Source organism: Onychostoma macrolepis, chromosome 10, assembly GCF_012432095.1.
Source record: "Onychostoma macrolepis isolate SWU-2019 chromosome 10, ASM1243209v1, whole genome shotgun sequence".
Taxonomy (NCBI): Eukaryota; Metazoa; Chordata; class Actinopteri; order Cypriniformes; family Cyprinidae; genus Onychostoma; species Onychostoma macrolepis.
The window spans coordinates 26,138,949-26,166,059 of NC_081164.1; the positions used below are offsets into that span (position 1 = coordinate 26,138,949).

The window sequence follows — 27,111 nt, forward strand, 5'->3', positions numbered from 1 at the left end:
TCTTAAAAATAATTTAGCATTTAGAATTTTTATTTAATATGATTATATAAATATGAACTTGTGTTTTAAAAATACTAGGAACGTGTAACCTTCCGATAATTATATATAATTATAACAAATAGTAAATAAATTTTAATATTATTCAATATTACATGTAAATTATTTTGTAATATTGTAATACTACATATACATAAATATATATATATATATATATATATATATATATATAAATGCAGCCTTTTGATATTGTAAACTACATAAACATAGCTTAAAGTTTTTCCAAGTAATTTTTGAAAATAAACTTTTTTTTTTTTTTTCTAGTAAATGTAAGGAAAATTGTAAATGTTTACCATTGCTTCTATGCTTTCACCAGTTTTAATCATCCTTTTGCCTTGTGGTTCATTTTAAATGGTCCTGATGTGTATTAAATGGAAACAAAATCTCTCATTTAATGCCAATCATAAAAACTGCATGCAGAAATGAGAAAACAAACAGTGTTTAAAATAGTTTGAGATGAATTGTAACACAGCAGAACTTCACAAAGCTGGTTTCTGGAGGAACAGACTGAGGTGAAGGGTGGAGGAGACGCAGTTCACTTCAGGAAACCAATAAAGCCACAAAAACCGGGACCCCTGGAACAAAAGCAGGGTAGTTTATCCTCCAATTTCCTGCCGTCTAAACTCCAACGCTCAAGCACAAAACTCTCATTAATCGAAGCTGATCTTTAAGAAACTGCTGCAGGTGGAAGAGGACAGAAACAGCTGTTCATACAGACCCACAGCCGCTTTCAAATAAACGCACATTATTACACAGCCGCCCTCATTCGCTCGTCCGCTGCAGATTTTCTGCTCTCAAACCACCAGCTCCAATTTGTTTTGCGAGCGCAGGAGGTTTGAGGCTGACAGAAGCGGTTGGAGATGATTTTGCTTGGACGCCGGCGCTGTCTGCGAGGAAACGTGGGGCTGAACAGCGAGAAGCCAAACCTCACACTAACACACATCCATCACGGCACGCACACGCTGACAAAAGCCAAACGTGTGGAAAAGGAGATGCTATTATTAAAAACAACTTCCTGCTTCGGCACTCGATGTTATTACGAAAAACTCGCAAGTCTTTCGAAAAATGTTTGCATTGGTGGGTAAAATCAGGCAGGATCACAGACCACCCAACAGACACGTTACTCAATATCTATCCGTTCAGAGGATGAACAAAGCTGACATGAGCTTTCCTACAAACATATGATCCAATCGGATCAGCTGGCTTTGTGTGAAGGGCTTAAAGTACCAGGCTGATGTTGAACGAACACTTCCACTGAAGAACTAAATAATGGTATAAGAAATAAAATTAAATATCATTTTATGAATAAATAATTCATTATAAATATTTATTTTTACAAAAATGATATATTATTAGTCATAACATTATTAATAGTAAATATGTTAATTATAAAATATAATAACTAAAGTTATGCTTCTGAATAATCTGTATGAATAAAAATTTAAATAACAAATATTTAATTAATAAATAACAGAATATAACATTTCTAAAAGCATCCCCATTACAGTATTATAAATAAATAATAATAATAATTATTATTATTATTATTATTATGCAAATCTAGATCTGGGAAATCAATGCAGAGATTTGTTTTAGGCTGTGAAAATGTATATGAATAACAAATAAAATAATTAATTAGATAAAATTATTATTATTATTATTATTATTATTATTATTATTATTATTATTAAAAGGAAATCTAGATCCAGGAAAACAAATCAGAGATTTGTTTCAGACTGTGAATAATGTATATGAATAACAAATAAAAGAAAATTGATAAAAATATTATTGTTATTATTATTATTATTAAGCAAATGTAGATCTGGGAAAACAATGCAGAGATTTGATTTAGACTGAAAAATGTATATGAATTTTTTTTATTAATTGGACTAAAAAAAATACTATTGTTATTATTAAAAGCAAATCTAGGTCCAGGAAAACAAATTAGAGATTTGTTTCAGATTGTGAATAATGTATATGAATAACAAATTTTTATATATATATATATATATATATATATATATATATATATATATATATATATATATATATATATATATATATATATATATATATATATATAAAATAAATATAATAAATTACAATAAAATATATATAATAATTATTATTATTATTATTATGTTGTATTATTATTATTATTTTTTTTTTTTTAAACATTAAAAATCTAGATAAACTCAACTCAATTCTTGGTAAGCAGTTTAGAGATTTGTTTCAGACAGCAAGCAGCAACCGAGTTTCACGCCTGTGAATAATCTGTATGAATAACTTGACATTGTACAGTCATTTCTTCAGTATTTTTTGTCTATCCGGCGCAGAGCGATACAACAATACGAGGCCCGTCCGGGATCGCTTAGATTGCGTTCTTGCTCAATTCACCTTTTAAATAAACTCTGAGGTAGTCTTTGAAATAAACAGATGAGCGCAGCGTGATCCGGTGAATCTGCAGACGAGCGCTGAGGTCAATCTCTGTTTACGCCGCTGTGACACCGTCTTCCAGGAAAATAATCAGCAATTACAGCGCGGTTATAAATATCAGTGGGGCTTCAAACCCTCCTCAGAGACTCAAACACAACACACACGCCTTAAAGAGACAGAAATAAAAACTCTTCCATCATCTGCCTTCATTTGTGTGGAACACAAGAGAAGTCTTCAAGAAAAACAACATTTCAAGTTGAGTTATTACTGCATTTACCCCTTTGTATTAATTAAAAATGGAAAAAATATTTTTGAAATTATTGTATGTGCATGTGTGAATGAATAGATAAATATAAAATATATATAAAATATATATATATATATATATATATATATATATATATATATATATATATATATATATATATATATATATATATATATATATAATTTTTATATATATTTTAATAAAATTATTATTTTCAAATAATTTTAATTTGAAAATAATTGTGTGTGTGTGTGTGTGTATATATATATATATATATATATATATATATATATATATATATATATATATATATATATATATATATATATATATATATATATATATATATATATATATATATATATATATATATATACACACACACACAATTATTTTCAATACTGAAAATAAATATTATTTGAATATATAATTTTATGAAATTTATAAGTGCATATAGAAAGTGAGAATTACCGGTTTTAACTCCATTGTGATAAACAGAATTTAATCCAACTCATGACTGTTCGAAGAGAGTCCAAATTTATGAAACCTACCTATTTATTTCTAACAAAACAACATCCATATTACTCATAGCTGCATATTGAATGAAGATAAAGAAGTGATCGGGTTTCATGCTGCAATGGTTTATCAATAGACGTGCTGCATATCAACAAAATACGGGAAAAAAGATAAATATATTTGAGAAATGTTTTTGATACTAATTTATCCTCATAGGTAATTTTACAAACAGTGTTTTGGCATCTAATTGTGCTCCATACATACCCAAGTCAAAAATGACCCAAACATGAAACGTTTTTATACATCTTAAATTATCATTTTAAAAAATGATGTGGATTTTGAGGTTCTCAAAGCGTTTGCAAATTTTAATCGTTACTAAATCTATGCTTTTTTTTCGCATCTCTTTCAGGTCAAAACAAACCCGAACGAGGGTTAAAAGCTCAAACAGGTTGGAAACGACAGGAGTAAATGATGACAGATTTCTCATTTTTGAGTGACCTACTCCTTTAAGATAAAAGATAAGCTGCGTCTCTGCCAAACACATCACGGAGGGACACTGTGTTTTATTTGGCCATCGCCTGCAAGCGAGTTTTGATACTGAAATGGATTCATTTGTGTATTTATTCAGCTGCTCCACCGGTCCGAGATGAACCGCAGCCAAGATGCACAAATTAAAGTCAGAAAACGACAGCGAGCGTCAGACGAACATCTCACAGCGACTTCTGCTGCAGAGAAACCCTGTCTGCACTGCCCACCGACTCGAGGTGATTTGTTTTGGCCAGCGTCCTAATCCCAACAATATGTGCAGAAATCTGCCAGGCATTCCTGCGCCGCTCAACCTGTGCCGTGTGTCACTTGGCTATTAATATGTCGTTTGATTGAGGGGAACCTTCCCAGCTGCACACTTTCCATCCGCCACTCCAAAAAAAGCACTGCGGCGCGCCTCAATGAGAGTCATTGTGCAGCGAGTCGAACAGCGGCCCGATTGACCAACAGCAGAACTGAAGAGAACTAGAATACTGTGTTCAAATCATTTCTGTGAGTCAGTTCAAATGAATCGATTCAAAACTGACTTACAGAGCACATCGCTCAAAAATGCTCATAAGGTTTTTCATGGTTTAAATGTTTTATTAAAAACATACGCAGGTAAATATATTGTTGGTTCTTATTGAATTGGTGCAGTTAAGTGAAAATAATTCAATAGCATTCCATTCCAATATTCCAAATTTATTTAGGGGCAAATATGACTGCGTTAATTGTTTCATGAAAAAATTTAACTTAAGTAAAATAACTGAAAATATTTGTTTAAATATTAATTGTAAAAAATTAAGTGAAAAACTAATTAATATACTAATTAATATATGCATACTTTTCATTTATAACTGTTTGTGATTTATTATTTATAATATAACAAATATATATGCACATGTTTATATGCATTGCTTTATGAAACTATTTAAATTAAAATAAATAAATTAAAAAGCATATTATATATTATATATATATTATACACACACACAATTCTAAAATATTTAAGTTTTTTTACTTAATGCAATTAAAAATGAATATATTATACACACAATTCCACAATATTTGAATTATTTAAGTACATTTAAAAAATAATGTAATTAAAAATAATATATATTATACACACACAATTCTAAAATATTTAAAATTGTAATGTAATAAAAAAAACAATAAATATATTTAAAAAATAATGTAATTAAAAATAATATATATTATACACACACAATTCTAAAATATTTAAAATTGTAATAAAAAAAACAATAAATATATTTAAAAAATAATATATACAGTGGTGGCTAAAATGATTAGAACACTAGTATTTTCAGCAGCTAAGCCAGTTATTTCTATCTTTTGCTGTAGTGTGTCAGTAGCAAATACATTCCCAAACATTCATTTTGTCATTAATTGTAATAATCCAGTGAGATTTGTGTCTGACACAAAGAGATCTGATCATCATCCAATCTGTACATGAATGCACTATGCATGCTATTAAAATATTCTTTTGCTTTACAAATATTAAAAATATTCCCGTCAAAAACAAACCAAAGTTCGTGTTCAGTCAATGTGAGCAGGTTCAGAATGGTCTGTGTTCCAGGAAACATCTAATCAGGGCACATTGAGTCATGCACCTCTGCAGCTGCATCCAAATGATCCAATCTGAATTATGCAAATATGCAAAGGTTTCGTCCATCACGCACACACCGATCACATGCAAACTTCAGCTGATAATCTGGAGGAAACAGAGGAGGCTATGAACGCAGTGCAGCACATGTGAAACGCATTTGAATCTCTCATCGAAAACAGGTTGAAAAGATGGATGAAGTGCGCATGAAAGAGTCAAATATCATCTGTTTTCCCCTCACAGTCGCTCTCTGTCAAAACCGCTTGCAGGAAGCACACAGGCTTGTATTACAAACGCGTATGAAGCTCCCAAACGCCAAAAAGAGTGCAATCTAACAGCCACACAATGAACCCTTTTCTGAAGCCTGTGATGACGCGCTTAACGCTCATCAGCATCGCAAGTCTTCAAAAGTTAAAGTACACTCTTAAAAACAAAGGTGCTTCACGATGCCACAGAAGAACCTTTTTGTCTAAATGGTTCCATAAAGAACCTTTCTGTTTCACAAAAGCTTCTTTGTGGCAAAAGAAGGTTCTTCACTTTAAAAAAAAAATTTAATAAATGTGAAGGTTTTTATCTCCTGCTAAAATATAGAGATTTGTGATCTCTCAGTGAGTGTTGTGATATTTTTTATTATTTTTTTATACTTTGTATTGTATCCCTTTTGCATCAAATTGCAAAAAAACTAGTTAACGCTAATGCGAGGGTGTTTCTAATGCAGCGTCTTTGGGAGCGACGGTAAATTTGACATCGTTCTCTCTTCTGACTGCCGTTATCAGTTTTTTGGATTTTATTGAAAGTCGTAAAAATACTATCGTGGAGTTTTTCTTTTGCTTTTTGAGCAAATGAGAATGCAAAAAAATATATATTAGTGGTACTCTCCCATTCACTGCTTATGAAGTTAACTATGATGACTTTCACCCAGGGATGTGAAAAAGGTCCGTATTCTCTTTGACTGACACACAAAACAAATGAAATGCACCTCGGCTCCGAGCGGTGTTTTTAAAGTGGAAAAAGGCGATGTGTCTGAAGCCAGAAGGACTCGGAGCCAGAGGAGCTTTGTCTGGACGTTCCTCTGACAGCTTCAGTAAACACACTCGGCCAGCGCTTCCCTTAAAAGCTCACATTAATGCTTCATTGAAAGCTCTCCACACACACCGGCGGGACAAACGCAAACCTGTCCTGAAACTGCTGCCAGTTTTACAACACTTACTGAAAATACTCACAAAAAGACCTTCAAAACTGAAAACAGCAAAGTTGTTGCTCTGGGGAAGCTTTGTCTGTCAAGTGGACAACCCTACAATCTCAGGTTGTATAATCATGACATGGCTTAGTGTGATCATCACATCAAAAATGGCTGTGATTTAATCAAATAAACACATGCACTGCTTGTTTCAGAGTGAAGCGCGGCACTGTGTTCATTTACACACGAGCAGCTCATGATCCGGGTTTTTCAACATCTCAGAGCAGCAATTTTACAGTAAGTTTTACTGTAAAATAAAATTATTATGGTATTTATTTCTTAAATAGTACGTTTTATTTTACACTGAAATTACAATAGTTATATTTTATCATTAAAAATATTTTACTAATAATTTTTATTTATAATGATAATTACAATATGAGAATTATTATTATTATTTTTGTCATACTGATATATATAATCACATTTTGCCCCTACATACAAGCAAACCTGTACCTTTTCCCCCAATCGCATTGTAATTGTACCGTTTTAATGTAAAATAAATTATATATTTTTTCTTAAATACTACATTTGTTATTTTACAGTGAAAATACAATAGTAATATTTTTATTACTGAAAATATTTAATACATTTTTACTAAAAATGTATAATTCTTATTGCAGCAATAATAGTATTTGTATAATAATAGTATTATTACAATCATATTGAGATGATTACAAACCAGCAAATCTGTAGCTTTTTCCCATTGCATTTTAAACTGTATATACAATTTTTATCAGACAAATTGGTAGTACATTTTTTTCCCCAAAATGGTGCAGCCCTAAGTTACGTTCATCTCTTAAATGCATCATAGAAATTGCTCATTTGAGTATATACTACTAATAATAACTAATATATATATTCATATTTATTTATTCATTCTTTTATTTTTTTGTTATCCAAACAACTGGAATAGTCAAAAAAGCCCAGCAAATCTGCAAAAAAAAAAAAAAAAAATATCAATAAACTTTTTTCCCCCAAATCGTACAGCCCTATTACAGGCTAATGGCAATGATCTCAAACCGGCCAAATATCCTGTGATTCATGCGTCTGTCATCATGCACAACACATCAGATCACATACTGTACACACACACACACACACTCTCGCACAGCTGTCTTCCATTTCCCGCCATCCAGGCGCAGATGGAGATATAGTGTGAACTTTAACACAGGGATTCTTGGCATTCCTTCAGGTTCTGCGTTTCTCCAGCAGACGCTCAGAGAAAGAGAGAGTACCTGCTCCCTCGATGAGAAACATCCTCGCAAATCAGCTGTTTACGGCGGGTCCTGTAGCTGCACGCTCGTTACTTAATGGCTCAGGAATGCTAATTAAATTCAAAAGCACAAAACCTCCAACGTCATCAAGAAAGATCATATGTAAAGCAGCACAACTGCCTGATGTCACGTCTTCAATGCCTCCAGAAAACAGAACAACCAGAGACATTCCTTAAACTGTACTTCATAAACTTGTAATTAGTTAAACTGATTTAAACTTGTTTGTTTCTGTGAGTCTCTCTTCACGATTCATTAAAAGAACCTATTCAAAGGAACCATTTGCTTGTGACTCATTCTGATCAAGTACTGAAAAGAACAAAACAATGGAAAGCTGTTTCATCATTTTACTGATTTGCAGCACTCAATCATTCAGACTCCAAACTTACTGTAAAATATCATTTCTTTAGCTGTAGATTCAGAAACAGCACTGTCACTTAATATGGTACTTGTTTCTTAGTAAAGGACTAATGCCATTAAACATCATGCAATTAGTTAAAGTGATTCAAACTGATAACTTGTTAGTTCTTGTGAGTCTTTTTTGTCTGATTCATTAAAAGTACCTGCTCAAAAGAATCATTTGCTTTTGAATCAGTCTGATCATGCCGTATGAAAAAAGCCTATTGATTGTGGCTTTTGTTTTTCAAAAGCATGATGAAATGCATGTTATCCAAATGCAAAAAATGTTTGTTTTCATATTATGCATCATAATCTTTCTCTCTCAATCAATTTAGATTACAAACGCACAACTTTGGTTATTTCAGTTACCTTAATGCAGAATCATCACTCAATAGCGCTGCAGAAATCTCTTTCTTAATAAAACAAGTTATTAAAATAGCAAAACCAAATATGTAAAATGGGACTTTTACCAACTTGGATCATGAAAAGTGGGCGGTACACAACAAAACTGAGTCAGACAGGCTGAAGCATTAGCAGACTTGACAAATTTCAGCTATTTCGGCCAAAAATGAAGATTGTCTACCTCATCAGAAGAACTCAAAACAACATCCGAATCATTACTAGTGCACTTCATGAGCAGATGCCCTGAATGACCCTTCGATTGCACTCGCAGAGGAAGCTTATTTAACACAGACGTCTGACAGAAACCAGAGCCGCCGCGAGTCGAGAGCACAACATATCATCCAAATACTATAACGCTCCCTCCTGCAATGGGCCGTACTCCTCTAGCATTGAGTTTCTCCCTGAAGTACACTCATAAAATCAGGTTTCATGCATCAAGCAGTTGTAACTTCATTTAACTTTACAACTAAACGGTTAGTTCTTGCTACTGTACCTTTAAGACATCTTTATGACCTCTGAGATATGCAAATGACCTCTGATATGATCGGCCAAACGTTCACGCACCAACACTGTCGTTCATTTGGAAATGATTATGACACAACCGCTGGCTCGTAGACGTGTGCACTTGAAACTTCTCCCGTCCATGTAGGGAAACAAAATCCTAATGATTACGACATCAAAACCATGAGCTCATTAACATAGGACCGCCCACATTTATAGATCATCGCATATTTAGTCACTTTTGCTGAATAACCAGCTGCTGAATAATATATATATATATATATATATATATATATATGCAATGGTATGATGAATAATGAATATGCAATAAACTGGAGAAGTTATTCTACTTACTTGAAAGAGCCAGAAGATCATGTTTACCATGAAATTACCATGAATTCATGCTACTGTACCTTTAAGACTTCTTTACAATCTTCAAGATATGCAAATGATCTCTGATATGATTTGGGAATGCTTATGACACACCCACTGGCTCATTATCATATGCACCGCCCACATTTACATATCACTGCATGTTCAGTATTCTGACTGATATATTAAAGTGGGCATATGTTAATGAGCTCAAGGTTTCTATGTCATATATATTTCCATATATGGACTGGAGAAGTTTTAGAGTTCTTAAAGCTACAGTGCATTTATTTTACTCATTTGTGACAGACAGAAAAATCATGTCTACCATCAAATTAATAAGTTTCTCTTATAAAATAAGATTTTTATGCATCAAACGCAGTCAATTTAGTATAAACTTACAACTGCACAGGCTGTTCTTGCTACTGTACCTTTAAAACATCTTTACAATTTGGAAATGATTATGACACAACCGTTAGCTCATTAACACATGCGCTCAAAACTTCTCCAGTCCATATATGGAAATCCTAATGATTATGACACCAAAACTTTGAGCTTATTAACATATGACAAACCTCTTTTAATACATCAATGCAAATTCAGTCACTTTTCACGGTCATGTGTTAAAGTGGGAGGTCATATGTTAATGAGCTCAAGGTTTTGATGTCATAATCATTAGAATTTCATTTCCATATATGGACTGGAGAGGTTCTGAGTTCTTAAAGCTACAGTATGCTTATATGACTTGTTTGACAGAGGCAGTAAAATCACGTTACCACGAAACGACCCTTTTAAACTACAATGATCGTGGTTAGGTCATAGAGAAGCAAGCCTAAACCCAAAGCAAATATGCAAAACCCCTCCAGTCTAAATAATGAGGCATATTTGAAGGCATAATGATTTTCCCAGCAGCGGCGCTGACTTCATTAGCTTTGAAGCGAGCGTGGAGCTGATTAATTGCTCTGGATCTCAGAGGGAAGGGTGTGTACACAGACCTGATGGAGCGAGACCTCTGCTGTAAATGGATCGATATCAAGATCAATAGGTCCCCGTCTCTGGACACAGATCTGGTTTATTCAGCGCCGCGAGCGCTCGTCGAGTCCATCTGAGAGGACTTCACGTGAAGAAAACATCACGCTCTTCTGCACTAAATGAACCGGAACATACAGTCTGGACAAAAAGTCTGAGATCAAACGAAAACGTTTTAGCCTTGTATTGAACTGAATATATTATTCTGGGCATGATTGTTCTGTTCTGGATCAAATTGGCCCTAATTGGATTCAATAAAATGTATCAATCATACTATGAAAAATAAATAAATAAATAAAAAAATCAGCTATAACATTATTTTTAAAATAAAAAAAAATATTTAATTATTTAAATATTTGTTTTTCACAAAATGTGAATATTATAAATAGTATTTTAAATCTTTTTATAAAAAATACATAAAATTCATTTTTTACTATTTTTAACTCATTTTTATTTAGTTTAACTTAATGTACTAAAATAACTCAAATTAAAACTGCACAAGCATATATATGAAAAAACTTTTAAATGAAAATGAAAAATATAAATTAAAATATTGCTGAAGTTACAATATGACAAAAAATTATATTTCAGATTCTGGTCTGTGATTTTTGATCATGTGATGCTTCGTACAGATGGCCAGATTTATTTCAAGATATTTTTAAATGAGAAACTATATTCAATTAGTTTTACTAGTGGTTTGAGACTTCTGGACCCTTCTTATAATTCTGGGTTATAGTTAACTATCCCTAAAACTGAAGCTAAAATTAAAACCATAAAAACATTTTCATTACTTGAAATAAAATAAATGTTAACTGAAATAAAAAGCTAGTTGCCAAGACAAATTTAGTTTAAGTTCATGTACAAAAACAACTAAAACTAACAGAAATAATAAAAACTTTATAGAAGTTTATTAAAAAAGGACAAAAGAAACAACAAAAATCACAAAAATGTTCAAATTAAAATGAAAAAAAAATTAATTAATAAAAACTATATAGACATTTATTTAAAAAAAATACTAAAAATGAAAAAAAATAGTTAAAAAAAAAAGGATTCAAAATGATTCAAAATAATAATACAAATTATATAGACATTTATCTTAAAAAATATATATAATAAATTTAAAAAAAATGTAAACAACATAAAACATTAATAAAAACTATCATAGTATCTTATGATAAAATAAGTGCCTCGTTGTTCATGCCCACTGACCTCACAAAAAGCACCGAAGAACTGAAGGGAAAAGATGAGTGTTTCTGTCCCTCCAGACATGATTCATTTCTTGAAAACTCAATGAACACATTAAGACCCTGAACAATTAGATTTTCTCACCCTGCATTCAGAGTTTCCTCAGTCCATATGTGATGCAAGACGTCCTGACTCATCCGATGCTCTCCCAGCAATCACATTACGCTTCCCAGAGCTGGAGAAATTAGATTTCAGCATCTCTCTGGTTAATGGGAGTCTTCTCCCGTTCGCTGGACATCGCACCGGCCGGCAGCTTGAAGTAATTCGCCACCTCTTTTCTTTTCATCCGCAGATTGAATGTCCTCGCTCTGGTCTACAGGGGGGTTTAATTGCCCTGAGCTTTACTGAAAGTGGATCAAGATGGCCACCTCTGTGACACCAGACCTATACATCCGCTTACACTCAACGCATGCAAATACATCCAGCCTGAGAAACTACGGCTGTGAAAGACAACCATCTCACGCGTGCATTTCAATCTAACACATTTAAACGCATGCTGTTCAAATGCTAAAATAACTGCATGTCACGAAGTAACAACTTTCATCATCAAATCCACCTGGATGAGGAAAAATACTATTAGCCAGCAACAACATCACAGTCCGATTTTCACGATCCAATCAAATCCTGATGGATCCAATTAAGTCCTGTCTTCCTATTTTACTGGGAAAGTGTCACTACAGAAGTTAGTAGGGATGTAACGATATTATCAATAGTGTGATATAGCGATATCTGGATATTATCACGATCACATGATGATATGAAGCGATAGGTCTTCTGAGCAAAAAGTGTAGTTTTTAATATATATATTTAAAGTTGTGTTTAAAGTGGTGTTTTGGCGCAGTATCTGTGAAAGGAACTCAAAGCACAATATAATCTGTTCATCAAGTGTGTTTTAAAGCGAAGCTGCACTTGGTTCAGACGATCAGCTGGTGATCCGGTGTTTTCCGCGTCTCACTGAATGAATGAAGTCGACTCCTTTATTACACGTTCTGTGAGTTTAGCGCGCGTTTGGGAACCAAGTTCTGCTTTATTTCAGCGTTTCACTAGATTTGTAGCGAGACGTGTTTTTGTTTTCACTGAAGCTGGAGTTTCCTTCAAAATAAAAGCTTAAAGTGCAGAATATGAATTACTGACAGCGAGCGGCTTAAACGCAGTCCGACTTCAAAATATCTCTCTCAAGTGTAGAAATGAGGAAAGAAGTATTGTGATTTCTCTACTGTAGTGTAAAGCAGGAATAATACACCTGTTCATTTTCATTTATTTTACAGTGCAGTTGTTTTACAATATATGGCTATTACTGTCGTTATTATTATAATATTCTAATTAGTTTGTCTTCCTGAAACACCAGTGAGAGTGTAGTTTAGACTGAGACAGTGTATCACAAAAAATATATATATTTGTATTGTACTACATTTTATTAGTTATTATTATTAATGATGATATTAATATAAAAATTAATACATTTAATAAATTTATAAATTTTTATATTTATATATATTATGTAAAATAAATGAATTATCTGCGCTTTTGAGGGAGTTTGTTCAGCATCGCGAATATGATTCTGATTTCTACAACAGTTTCATCTCATGCATTTATTCATAAACAAGTTAGATGTTTTGATAAAGCATTTGCATTATATAAAAAAAAGCAAAACTGGGGAAAAAATCCAACTTCTAGGAACATCTATTGCATTTCACTGACTATCCTGAGTGTTTGTGGGTCATCTGAACTTCTTTAACGTGTGGAACTGAAATAAGCACAAGCAGCGAGTGAAGCGTCTGTTTTAATCCGCTGACAGACGGACTCGAGCTCAGACCTGTGTCTCAACAGCAGCAGCGAGCGATTGGGTTTCACAGGAACCTGTCAGGAGCTTTTGTCTGCGGATGAGGGAGCGTGTGCGTGTGTTTGGATGATGGATGGATGGAGGGAGGCACATAAAGACATACCTGAACTCCACTGTGAAACCAGAAACCCGAGACGAGCGAGATGGAAAAGCCATCGTGAGCCCGGTCGCTCGTTTCTTCTGTTTTGTCCTCTGCACTTCCTGCGAATGTGAATCTATTACAGTTTCTGTTTGGCTTCTGAAACAAGAAGCGGTTCATATCGGTCTGCGCAACATATTGAACAGTCACGATACAAGCATGAAGATTTTGTGATATAAAAATGAAGCAACTTTGTAAATACTGCAATCTGCTTTTTATTTGCTTATTAAATAGGAAAATAGTATCATAGTTTAATAGCATCTGATTTAAACTTCAGTAGCAAACAAATGCTCGTTTTTTAATGAATCAGTTCAAGAGTCTGCTTCAGTGATTCAGTTGCAAGACTTTGCTGCTTTTTTTCATGTTATTTGTTTTTGTAAAAACAAATGCTTATTTTTATGATCTACTATATTCATACTATATTTAACTACAGTTATATTTAACTTTTAAATATTTGTTTATTATTAATAATTACATAATATTATTAAATATAAAAATACTAAGGATTTATAAAACATTAAATATTAATATTTAATATTAAACCATTATTGAAGAATATTGCATATTGTTATTGCATGCATTATTAAATTACTATTTTATTAAATAAAATTAATTTATTTATTTATTATTAAAGTTGTTAATTGTATTACATATTAATATTTAAAATGGATAAAACATAATTACATGTTTATAAAATATAAAATATTTAAATTTATTTTGAAATTATTAAATAATAATAATAATAATAATTTGAATTAATTTAAATTAAATATGCAATTACTTATTAACATTTGATTTTATTATTAAATATTCATATTAGATATGTATAAAATAAAACATTAAATATTTATATTTTAATAGTAGGATTTGTAAAAATAATATTAAATAACAATAAAGTGTCAAATATTTATAACAACACTACTTTTATATTTTACTTCTTTTATTAAACATTTTTAATCTGCTTAGCTACAATGATCGTTTCTTTGACCAAAAAAATAAAATAAAATAATAATAATAATTTAAACAAAATAAACCACACATAGATTTTTAAACATAAATAAATGAGTTACATTAAATAATTGCTGAAAGCCTAAAAAAATTAGGATTTTTTTTTTTAGCTATATTGCCAAGCTCTACTCAGAAATTATTTATTTTAACAAAAAAAAACACTGGAAATGTATGATTGTCACGACAAATGGTTCCTTGAATGTTTACATTCTTCTAAAGTGGACTAAAACACTGCAGTGTTTTGATACGCTGTATTGATACCGATATCATACTTCTAAACTTTTAAATTATGAAATTTATTAACATTGCATTACTAAGAGTAATATGGGTAATGAGACCCACACCTTTATATTTGAAATGCATTTTAACATTCAGTATGCCTTTTGCAACTTATTAGGTTATATTTTTGTTGATACATGGTTAAAATATGCTTTCTGTAGTGGTAACCATGGAAATTTACAAATACTATAGTTGAACTACAGTCACTTTAGTAAAAGTATGGTTCATGTTCATAAGGGACTGCCAGTGACAGGCTGTTGCATGCATAAAATACAACCTTTTTATTCTGACAGTGTATGATTTATATTATCATTACAGAATAGAACATGATCAATATGAACGTTTAATGTTCAATTTAAAGAAGCTACAATTTACATGTAGCTACAATTTCGATTTGTTTAAATAAAAAATATAAACTTTTAAATAATAACATATACAGAAGGTGCACAGTGTCGTTCACAAAAACACTAATGGTAACACACATGAAATCGAAATAATGCAATAAACATTAATTTAACAACATTAGATGTAACATACAACCCTAATAAACATAACTGATAAGAAAAAACGGTAACACTTTACAGTAAGGGAACATGAATTATCATGTATATTAATGCCTAAATTAATACTTAATTAATCAAATACTAATGATTATTAAAGGTGTTAACTAATCATGAATTAATGAAGAGCTATCATTAACTACAACTGGATTCATGCATGAATAACGGCAGCCTTAATTACATGTTAGTACATGTTTGATAGTTAATGCATTAATTAACATTTATCAAACAGCCTCTTTAAGAAAGAATAAGAAATACTCCGGCATCATCCCAAACGTGAACTGTTTCCTGTCACGCCCCTGGACTGTCTTGTGTGTGTTTTGCTCCCCATGTGCTCTGTGTGACCCAGTTTCTGCCATTGTCTATTATTAGTTAATCACCTTCATTGTGTTCACCTGTCTGCCCCTCGTTATCTGCGCTATATTAGTTGCTGTCCTTTGAGTTCTAGTTTGTCGGTTATTGTTGATGTTACCCCGTGTGTGAACCTCCTCATCTCTAGTTATATTAAATCTCTTATTCCCTTTGAACCTTCGTCTTCGCGTTTATTGTGTGTGCACTTCCCAGAACCGTGACATTTCCGGGCATTTCTTCCGGATTGTTCTACAAATGTTCTTTGTGGATTTTGAGGTTTTATTTTTATTTAGCTTTAAGTATTAATTTAGGCATTAGTCCATGATAATTCATGTACCCTTACTGTAAAGTGTTACTGAAAAAACTAACAAGAAACAGTTATAAAAAAAAAAATAATAATTTAATTTGAAGTGTAACGCAGGGAATTCTGGGAATGTCCATTTACGGTTATTCACTGTAAATTATACATTCTTTTTCACTTCCAAAAACGGTAAACTACCGTAAAATTACATGTAATGTCCAATACAGTTTTTCACTGTATATAGTAGGGGAACTTACCGTTAACAATTTTTACTGTAGCATTTTTACAGTCTTTTACCGTTAAACTCACGGGCATTTTTTACAGTGTATTTGAAGATTTAATTTTCAAAAACAGATAACTCTATTTTTAAAATGTTCAAAATCATGTTTTTTGTCCTGCATTCCGATTAATATCAATCAAACTGCATTTGGGTTGTTTTGATTAAATAATAATAACTAAAAAAAAATACAGCTAACTAACACAATAAAACTAAGAAAATTTATAAAAACAGAGTTAACTCTTCATTTTTATTTGAGTATCGATACTTTCAATACTCGTATCAGTATCGATATATCAATACTTCAGGATGGATACGCTCATACTTAAAAATAAAGGTGCTTGATGCCATAGAAGAACCTTTTTGTCTAAATGGTTCCATAAAGAACCTTTAACATCTGAAGAACCTTTCTGTTTCACAAAAGCTTCTTTGTGGCGAAAAAAGGTTCTTCAGATTATAAAAAGGTAAGAAAGAGATGGTTCTTTGACTGAATGGTTCCTTGTGGAACCAAAAATGGTTCTTCTATGACATCGCTGTGAAGAAGCTTTTAAGCACTTTTATTTTTAAGAGTGCAGGCTCCAGTCTTCTCTCCGAATCCCTGAAGAGCAGCGTCCTGCCATCCTCTCTAAACCCACCACCCATAATGCATCTGTGCTGGGGATTAATGGAGCGTTTGACACTCTGAGTGATTCACGCACACTCTTACCGGCAGTCTTTAAAATGCTTGCTGAGAACAGAACGGCTCTTCATGAAGAGCCTGCGATCAACAAACGATGGATGGACGGATGGCATGCATCGGGACGCATTAAGCGCAGGGCTCTGAATTGTTTCGGTGGGAAATCAAAGACGGAGCGCCGTAAATCTCCTGCCGGCCGCAGTCAGCGAGTCAAAAGTCAGACGCATTTCGTTTGCAGTGTGTGACACGTTGATGAGATAATAATTCAAATCATCTGTGAGAAAGTTGGCCGGCTTTCATCTTCAGAGCCTCGAGAGATCTGAGATGAGTCGGGTTTTATTCCTTTCACATGCGACACTTCATGTGTTTACGGGAAATACACACGCTGATAGAAGTCACAAGTGATTCTACTGACTTTCAGAAGTGATTCTATGATTCATCAGCGCGAGTTATTAGACACAATTAAAGTATGTAAATAGTTCAATATTGTTGCTTATTTTTATGTAGTATATTGGTTGATAAAAACTACAATTTTCATTTTATAATGAAATATTATTACATACAAAATACTATTACATAAATTCAATATTCTTATATATTTAAAAATAATATTACATAATACTAATAATAATTTATTTTCTTTTAAATTAAATATTTACTTTTAAATCATTTTTATTTTTAATTTTATTATTAAATATTTATAAACAATAACATTAAATATATTAAATATTTTATTTAATATTAAATTATTATTGAATAATAATAATAATAATAATAGATAATTTACTTTTAATTATATATTAATTATTTATTATATTTATTATTTAATTGTTTTATTATTTTTAATTGTATTACATAAGCAATATTTATAAAAATATTATTAAACATTTAGAAGTTAAAAATTTATATTTAATACTAATACATTATAACTGAATAATATAAAATATAATATTGTGAAAAAAATAGTGTTAATATGTTTAACACTAATTTTTACACTACAATAGACTTACATAAGTATTCATTAAAATGTAACAAATTTCTAAAAACTGCTTTTCTGCTGATGAAATCAAGGCTATACAGGGCTAAATAATATTGATATTCCATTCCAATATTAACCAATAATATTAACATCAATATTAACATGGACTCATTTCACTGGAGACAGTAACAAATTACATAGCAACCACCCAGTTAATAATTTAGCAACAGTGTAGCACCCTGGCAACCATAAAGGTGGATTTTGCACATCCAAACACCACATACATTTTCTTCACGTGATGTAAATGTTTAGTTATGAATCATGCAGACAACACTAGCATAAATTTCAAATAAATGACTGTGCGCACAGCTCTTTCTGTTCTCCCCTTCAGCAACACTGCCACCTCTGTGCTCATTAATGCTCACCCACAATCCCCTGCTCTCATTGGCCACACTCACTTCCTGCAATTACACGAGCGGAAGTGGGGTCAAAGGTCAGCTAAAGCAGCTTAGACTGCAGCTGCGACCCCGAGCCGCAACAAACACACACACAATACTCGTTTCATATGCTGATGATAACCGTATAACTCACAATATAGTGATTTTGTTGGAAATTCAATATACACTACCAGTCAAAAGTTTTTGAACAGTAAGATTTTTCATGTTTTTTTTAAATAATTCTCTTCTGCTCACCAAGCCTGCATTTATTTGATCCAAAAAAAAGACTATTTAAAATAACTGTTTTCTATGTGAATATCTGTTAAACTGTCATTTATTTCTGTGATGCGCAGCTGTATTTTCAGCATCATTACTCCAGTCTTCAGTGTCACATGATCTTCAGAAATCATAATAATATGCTGATTTGCTGCTCAAGAAACATTTATTATTATTATGTTGAAAACAGTTGAATAGAATGTTTTCAGGTTTCTTTGATGAATTATTTCAGATAAACGCTGATCTTAGGATCTTTCTATTCAAAGAATCCTGAAAAAAAAGTACTCAACTGTTTTAAATATTGATAATAATAATAATAATAATAATAAATGTTTGTTGAGCAGCAAATCAGCATATTATTATGATTTCTGAAGATCATGTGACACTGAAGACTGCAGTAATGATGCTGAAAATACAGCTGCATCACAGAAATAAATTACAGTTTAACACATATTCACACAGAAAGCAGTTATTTTAAATAGTAAAAATATTTCACAATATAATATTGTGAAATATTTTGGCTTGGTGAGCAGAAGAAATTCTTAAAAATTGTTTTTTAAATCTTACTGTTCAAAAGCTTGTATGAAATATCAATAAGTAATAGTCATTTTTGCGCTGCATTTTCACATTATGCTACGTTTTTATGCCATTCTTATGTGTAAATAACATAAAGCAGGCCTAAAAGTTCACGTCGTGTTTCTGAGAACGATCCGAGCTCATTATTCGGACTCTAAACTCTGACCTCTGCAGCTCCAGGCTGGAAATTCACCTTGATGAAGGAATCTCACACGCCTCCGTTCTCCAGGAACATCAGAAGCTTGTTAAATTCTCCCAGAAGCCCTTGGGGTATGCAGATTCAGAGCACAAAGGCGCAGTGTTCGGCGGTGTCCACGCGCACAATAGCGACATTAAACATCTGAGAGATGTTGGGAAACAAAGCTGAGGGTTTTTAGAGTGACTGTAATGAGATAAGAGACTACAGGAACAAACACAAGTGCTGCAGAAGATTTGATTCTGAGAGACGGACGGCCAGATAGCGTCATGCAAAACAAGCAGACAATATTCAGGTTATTTTGAGATTATCATCATCACGTTCAGCTGACTCACTGAAGACATCATTCCACCTTTCTACCTTTTTCAATATTATTCTTAATAAATAATCCACATTTATAGGAATATTTTGAGTATTAAGATATTTATTTATATTTATTTTCCATAAATATAAACATTGTAAATAAGTGTTCATTTACACTCAGCATCTTATATTAAAAATAAATGTAAATGTAATATTAAAATAAATGAAACTTATTAATAAATTTTAATATTAATAAATATTAATAAAATTAATAAATTAAACTTAATTATAAAATGTATTTTATACAATAAAAAAATTGATACAATAAAAAAATAAGTTACTTTTTTTTATTGTTTAATAATAATAATTAGTAGTAGTACTTTTTATATAATAATTAATATTATTTTGTAGTCACATCACAAAAATTTGGCCAAACTGTGCAGCCCTACAGACAATCACTGAAGCCATTAAAAAAAAAACAATTAAAATTAATTATATTAAACCAATAAATTAAGGTAAAATGTAAATGATTTAATTTTGTTTAAATTTTTTAAATATAAATTATTATTTAAAATTATTACTTTTTAATATAATTATTATATCATATAATTATTCCTTTTTATAGTATTATGCACAAGCTGAGAAAAAAGAGCATTTAAAAAAAATTAAATAAATAAAAGACATTTTAAATCAATCACAATTTTTAGTAAAAAAATAAATAAATAATGCAATTAGACTGTTGCCCTCAAACAGTGCACCCCTACTCTCTGGGTTTATTTTGCAATAAATATCATCTTTATATTGCCCACCTGCTCTTCTAATATTGGAATCGGCCATTAAAACGCATAATGTCCTGTAATGACGTGACATCATCAGAATTTAACGAACAGAGCGTGGTATCGTGGCACTTTTTCACACCGAACGACGCCACAGTGAAATAAAAGCAGTAAAACAGCGCCAGCCCACTGGGTTTAATTCAAACAAGCCTACGGCCGCCAAACCAAGACCACACAGACAAAATGAGCACTTTCCCACACGCAGGCTTTTAGAAATCCCACCCAAAACACACATCAGGCCCTGTAATGGCTTTCTCTCATTACGCCACAGTATAAATGACTCCTGTAGCTGCTGACACTCAATAACACCGACACGCTCCCAAAGAACTGCTTATCAGACACACGATACTCACGGATATCACAACACACGCTACGACTAAAGACGGCCAAAAACCATGAGGTCAGATCAGATCCAAGGACGAGGATGACAAATCTGTGCTCTTTACTTCATCAGCTGCTACACAGATGGCAGAAAATCATATTACTGCTCTCAAACAAGTCTCACACACCTCTGTTTATCATTGCATACAGTATAAAGCTGCATACTGCATAGCATTCAGGAAGTAAACGAACTAGTGCTCCAGTAAATAAACTAGTACTCCCAACACAAGCCCTGAACCCAAAGATGTAATGAGTTCTCCCTCGTGGGAAAATCAGCCTCCAAATCACACAGCGCTCATTAACCCGTGTGAAATACAGAGTATAAATAAACATGTTTATCTTGAAAACTGAAGTGTGTCATTTATTCAATGCTAAAATATTTTCTCACATCTCAAATTACACTTTAAACTAGTGCTGGGCAACGATTAATCGCATCCAAAATAAAATGTGTTGTTTATATAATATGTGTGTGTTCTGTGTATATTTATTATGTAAAGACACACACATGCAGTATATATTTTGAAAATGTTTACATGTATATAAATATATTCAATATCTAAACATAACATTTTTCTTAAATATATACATGCATGTGTGTATTTATATAATATGATAAATATACACAGTACACACATAATGTAGGCCTACACAAAAACTTTTATTTTGGATGTGATTAATCATTGCTCAGCATTAAACACTTTCAAAAACGCTGATTTGATTGTAGAGCGGCTCAACTTCTGACTCAACCAATGGTGTGAGTTCGGGGGCGGGGCTACCCACGTGACTGACCAATGGCAGGTGAGGGGAGTGTTTGAGGAAACGGTTTGATAACAGTCATTATTATTTTTGTAGTTAAGTTTACTAACGGAGCAGAAATGACACATTTCTTAACCAAGCATTCAAAGCAAAACTTAACCAATGACTCAATATTGGAGGAATCAAAGGCGAAATGAAAACATCAGCCACCGAAAAACACATTTCGGTTTGGTCTCGCACCGACGGCTAAAGTCTTTGACCGATTGTCTTACCTCAGTCTGCAGATGAACGAAGCTCCTTATGGTTTTACGATGTTCAGATCTCTCAACATCTACAAGAACAATCAAATGGAATATTTCATAAGACCTTGATGAGAAGCAATAAATCATATCCCCAGGAGTTATGCAATATCATTTAATAGGCCTAGAATCAAGCGGTAAAACGCCTTCAGGAATCATCCCTAATCAAACTGCAATTCATCAACATGTCAAAAAACTTCCAATAATTGCTAACCTAAACCTAAACAAAGAGAGCTGGATGTGTTCGGTTTCATTACTAATCATCAAAATAGGCCTATGCATGCTTGAAAATCTAAAAGCAGCTAATTCAAGAATAAACACAGATTAAAACATCTCTTGATGTTCAAATGCATGTGTGACCTTTGACCACAAAACCAGTCATACGTGTCAAAATTGAGATTTATGCATAATCTGAAAGATGAATAAATAAGATTTGTTAGGATCGGACAATATTTGGCTGAGATGCAACTATTAGAAAATCTGGAATCTGAGGGTGCAAAAAAATCTAAATATTGACTTTAAAGTTGTCCAAATTAAGTTCTTAGCAATGCATATTACTAATCAGAAATTAAGTTAAGTTTTGATATATTTGCGGTAAACAAAACATCTTCATGGAACGTGATTTTTGGCATTAATAGAAAAATTGATCATTTTGAGCCATGCAATGTATTGTTGGCTATTGCTCCAAATATACCTGTGCTGCTTATGACTGCTTTTGTGCTGCAGGGACACAGATGCATGAGTAGAATCTCTTACTCCAATGATGTTTTCCGTTCATCACAACAGACCTATTTAATTTCCCTTAAACTAGTAAAACTAAGCGCTGACAGCTGCTTGTGAGAATGATCCCGAGATTCACGAGAAACTTTCGCAAATACGAGCGCGAGCCCGAAACAAACACCCTGGATCACAGACCGACAGCGAGACTATCGATAAACACGGCGGACTAAACCCTAAAAGTCTCCGTGAACGTGTCAGACTGGCGTTCAAACCCTCACCTTCACTCACGATCCTCTAAAGTCCGTCAGAAAGCGTCCTGAGCTCCTCCAGAGCGACCGCTGCACACAAACATCCAGCGATAAATGACTCGATGCCGTTCGTGCTCAGATTAAACGCACTCCTTCTGCCCAACTCAAGGAGGAAAGCTGGTGTTCTTTCCTTCAGAGAGAGAGAGAGAGTGTGAGTGAGTGTGTGTGTGTGTGTGTGTGTGTGTGTGGCTCCAACCACTGACGCCTCAGAGAAATACACCTCAACACAAGCTCCTCATCCCTCTTCACCATCAAAAACAACCTCACTATACCTCAAACTATACCATAAAGTATATAAATGAAAAAACATAAACCTCACAGAGACGGGTAGAAACTATCAAAAAACATCATATATATAATACAAAAATACTAAATATTAACCTAATCTAAAACTGCCCTTTCAAACAACCTGAAATTATACCGGATATTATTTAATATAGTAGGTAGCTATATAATATACAGTACACCTACTGTAGCCTACATCACCTGAACCTCAAATTAATATAAGAAATACAGTTTTATCAAACACATCTACTGTAACTGTCACAACAAAAAGAAAAGTGATTTTTTGAACTGGTGGTGGCGCTATGGAGACCTCAAAATAGATTCAATTATTCAGGACCGTCTATCAATGTACTATATACTATATTACTATGTAATTCCTGAATGAATCGTTTCATTTGAGCGAATCAGTATATACATATATATATAGGGACTGAGAGGATTGTGAATCATTTGATTTAGGTTAGATCTTTCTGACGGCGTTTTAGTGCCACCTTAGAAAATAAAAATAAAAATCTAAGATTACGAGAATAAAGTCTAAATGTTTCGAGAATAAAGTCGAAATACTACGAGAATAAAGTCGAAATCTTTTGAGAATAAAGTCGAAATATTACGAGAATAAAGTTGAAATGTTTCGAGAATAAAGTCGAAATACTACGAGAATAAAGTCGAAATATTACGAGAACAAAGTTGAAATGTTTCGAGAATAAAGTCGAAATACTACGAGAATAAAGTTGAAATACTACGAGAATAAAGTCGAAATACTACGAGAATAAAGTTGAAATACTACGAGAATAAAGTCAAAATATTACGAGAACAAAGTAGAAATGTTTCGAGAATAAAGTCAAAATATTACGAGAATAAAGTTGAAATACTACGAGAATAAAGTCGAAATACTACGAGAATAAAGTTGAAATATTACGAGAACAAAGTTGAAATGTTTCGAGAATAAAGTCGAAATACTACGAGAATAAAGTTGAAATACTACGAGAATAAAGTCAAAATACTACGAGAATAAAGTTGATATGTTTCGAGAATAAAGTCGAAATACTACGAATAAAGTTGAAATACTACGAGAATAAAGTCGAAATATTACGAGAACAAAGTAGAAATGTTTCGAGAATAAAGTGAAATATTACGAGAATAAAGTCGAAATACTACGAGAATAAAGTTGAAATGTTTCGAGAATAAAGTCGAAATACTACGAGAATAAAGTCGAAATCTTTTGAGAATAAAGTCGAAATATTACGAGAATAAAGTTGAAATGTTTCGAGAATAAAGTCGAAATACTACGAGAATAAAGTCGAAATATTACGAGAACAAAGTTGAAATGTTTCGAGAATAAAGTCGAAATACTACGAGAATAAAGTTGAAATACTACGAGAATAAAGTCGAAATACTACGAGAATAAAGTTGAAATACTACGAGAATAAAGTCAAAATATTACGAGAACAAAGTAGAAATGTTTCGAGAATAAAGTCAAAATATTACGAGAATAAAGTTGAAATATTACGAGAATAAAGTCGAAATACTACGAGAATAAAGTTGAAATATTACGAGAACAAAGTTGAAATGTTTCGAGAATAAAGTCGAAATACTACGAGAATAAAGTTGAAATACTACGAGAATAAAGTCAAAATACTACGAGAATAAAGTTGATATGTTTCGAGAATAAAGTCGAAATACTACGAATAAAGTTGAAATACTACGAGAATAAAGTCGAAATATTACGAGAACAAAGTAGAAATGTTTCGAGAATAAAGTGAAATATTACGAGAATAAAGTCGAAATACTACGAGAATAAAGTTGAAATATTACGAGAATAAAGTCGAAATACTACGAGAATAAAGTCGAAATCTTTTGAGAATAAAGTCGAAATATTACGAGAATAAAGTTGAAATGTTTCGAGAATAAAGTCGAAATACTACGAGAATAAAGTCGAAATATTACGAGAACAAAGTTGAAATGTTTCGAGAATAAAGTCGAAATACTACGAGAATAAAGTTGAAATACTACGAGAATAAAGTCGAAATACTACGAGAATAAAGTTGAAATACTACGAGAATAAAGTCGAAATATTACGAGAACAAAGTAGAAATGTTTCGAGAATAAAGTCGAAATATTACGAGAATAAAGTAAATACTACGAGAATAAAGTTGAAATATTACGAGAACAAAGTTGAAATGTTTCGAGAATAAAGTCGAAATACTACGAGAATAAAGTTGAAATACTACGAGAATAAAGTCAAAATACTACGAGAATAAAGTTGATATGTTTCGAGAATAAAGTCGAAATACTACGAGAATAAAGTTGAAATGTTTCGAGAATAAAGTCGAAATCTTTCGAGAATAAAGTCAAAATATTACGAGAATAAAGTTGAAATGTTTCGAGAATAAAGTTGAAATGTTTCAAGAATTTAAATAATAGAAATGAAAGTTATAATATTTTGAGAGTATATAGCCTATATCGCGCATGCAGATGGCCCGCGTTGAGAGCAGCGGGAGAAGTTGCAGGCCACCGGAATTGATCTGAATATTGTTGCGTCCGAGCGGCCGCATCATCTTACTGGGATGTCAATTTTAAGGACTCGCGGGAACAGCTTAATATCAAGAATATGATATTTATTAACAGACTGAACAGGAACAACTGTCTATCTTAACATCAGCTCACACACTCAATCGATATTCCTTTGGGGGACGCTGTAACTCTCTTATTTAACCCTTTTTTAATACACTACAAATATAGCTATGTGGGATTATTAGCAGAAATCATACCATGAGCCATACTCGCGGGGACAGTATGCTTGGAAATAATATTTAATGTATTCCATTGCATTCATTATTTGTAGTGCGCCAGCCACACAATAGCAATAGCTTAAGCTTTGTGCTTTTAATATAAAACAAAGTCTCAGCTTTCAAAATCAGTTTTATAACGAAACACAAATTATGTGTCTTACAATAATGTGATTTTCAAGATCTTTATTGTGGCGTGACAGATCGCTGTATTTATGTGAATAAATTCATTAAATTATTGTGAAACTTCACCTACTCCTCAAAAACATCTGTGGTGTCCAAACCTTCACTCCTCACACAGCCTGATTAATTAAACAGCAATAAAACGCTCTCAAGGTTGAAGTGGACTCAAATTTGTTAACATACGTTATATTGTTGTATTTTCTGCTGTAAACGTTAAGTGACTAACGTTTTGGTTTTTGAGCTGCTCTACAGATCAGATTCAGGATTCATTTACAAAACAAATTGAGTTCAGAGCATTGAACTAGTTAGTTGTTTTGAGCTTCTGCTTCAGTGCAGGACTTTCACTCTTTCTTTCAGATCTCGCATGTGAACTTACTTCTGATGCTGAATGAGAACCAAACCATCCAAACCACTAAAACAATACCGTTTACAGCATTAAAAGTCATCTTTAAAGTCTTTTAATTTCTG

The 27,111-nt window shown here is 32.3% G+C and overlaps 1 protein-coding gene across 2 annotated transcripts in view; it reads right to left on the minus strand.

Annotated features, from left to right (window-relative positions):
- The window catches only part of bmpr1bb (bone morphogenetic protein receptor, type IBb), a 101,406-nt gene extending 77,875 nt beyond the window's left edge, over positions 1–23,531 (minus strand). For both annotated transcript variants that reach the window (XM_058789299.1, XM_058789300.1), the window contains exons 1-2: positions 23,357–23,531; positions 22,332–22,390 (exon numbers count right to left, since the gene is read on the minus strand). The gene's annotated coding sequence lies outside the window, so the exon portion shown is untranslated. The remainder of the gene's footprint in view (positions 1–22,331; positions 22,391–23,356) is intronic.
- Between the last annotated feature and the right edge of the window lie 3,580 nt (positions 23,532–27,111).